The sequence below is a fragment of the Rattus norvegicus genome, chromosome 3, assembly GCF_021556685.1.
Source record: "Rattus norvegicus strain SHRSP/BbbUtx chromosome 3, alternate assembly SHRSP_T2T, whole genome shotgun sequence".
Classification (NCBI taxonomy): domain Eukaryota; kingdom Metazoa; phylum Chordata; class Mammalia; order Rodentia; family Muridae; genus Rattus; species Rattus norvegicus.
In genome coordinates this window covers 130,052,552-130,053,877 of record NC_141536.1, presented here as the reverse complement: position 1 = coordinate 130,053,877, position 1,326 = coordinate 130,052,552, and the positions used below count along the sequence as shown (strand labels likewise).

The window sequence follows — 1,326 nt, the reverse complement described above, 5'->3', positions numbered from 1 at the left end:
CAAAATTTAATACTACTTCTAAGACTGGCATTATATTTCTACTAGAAAACCCTTTCCTAAAGCAATCAGTGCTGGCCAACTCCGATATAAATCTGTGTGCTAGATAGTATTTTGAAATCAAATTGATAAGCTGTTTTTCTAAGTAAGAATGTGTAAATCTTCTAGACCTTTAGAGTCCATAAAACTTATTTTAAAGAAACATTTCTCTAGTAATTGAGATTTGGGACTAAACAAGGTTGTGAAGTAACTTGCTTCATTGAGGGGCAAAGTCAACCCCAGAAGGCTCAAAATGAACCAGAGACCATGTTGGAAACAGTCAAATCCAGCATCTTTGAGAAGCTTCTCTCCCTGTGTTGATCTAGGAATTGGTTCTAACACACTCCCAAGGTCACCAGTAGGTCAGCAACAGCAGTGTAGGAACTCTCACCATCAGAAGAGAGCTGAGCTGATTGCAAACATACTTTCTCAACTTGGAGGTACTTTCTAATTATGCATAAAAAAAAACAAGAGGTCTAACAATGATGCTATTGAAATTGAAAAAAAGTTCTCCTCTAGAAAAATGTGTTTTCCCTGTCTCTAGAGACATTGCAGGTGTGCTGTTTTGTCACATGAGCATCAGGAGGTGATGGAGAGAAAAGAAGCTCTGTCTATATTCAGTGTTCTGACCTATGAACTAGGAACATCTGAATGATTAGGAGCCTAACCTTCCCTGAAAAAAAGTAAGCTTAAGATGACCACCAGTCCCAGGTGGGGAGTAAGTTGGAGAAGGAAGCCTAGAAACACTCCCCCCTAGGACTGCAGACCCCAAATGGGAGTAAGCCAGAGACAGATAACCCTCACCAGGGCCACTCAGGTGGGGAGGACAGATGAGAATCATGCCTGGGATGACCACCAGACTGGCACCATGGCCATCAGTCCAACACACTGAAGACCTTGGGGAGCAGACCATGCCTGAGATGACCCCTGACTAATACCATAATGCACAGGTGGGTCATAGCGCTCCTGAGACCACTCCTGTGACAACCCCAAATTCTCAGAGACCCCAGGTGCCACTAAGGGGAGCAAGTAAGTGGTGGAGAGATGGAAGAGAAAGAGAGACAGAGGATGTGGGTCCAAGGAAGAGGCAAAACTGGAGACTCAAAGGAAGTGAGGAACAGCCTGATGTGAGCAGCCAGTGATGCCACCTGGGTCCATAGTGGGAACCTCGTCTGGGCTGCCATTAGAAGACCATGTCTGGGTCCCTGGCCCTGCAGCAGCAGCCACCTGTTACCACCAAAGGCCAGGGGAATGTCCCTGGTCTAGTCTGGTCTGCTGCCTGGAAACGTA

The 1,326-nt window shown here is 45.7% G+C and overlaps 1 non-coding gene across 1 annotated transcript; it reads left to right on the top strand.

The window, feature by feature from the left end:
• The first annotated feature begins 569 nt into the window (after window positions 1–569).
• LOC120102060 (small nucleolar RNA SNORA17) lies at window positions 570–707 on the top strand. The gene has a single exon (XR_015685162.1). It is a non-coding gene; the product is annotated as a small nucleolar RNA SNORA17 (small nucleolar RNA).
• The last annotated feature ends 619 nt before the right edge of the window (window positions 708–1,326 follow it).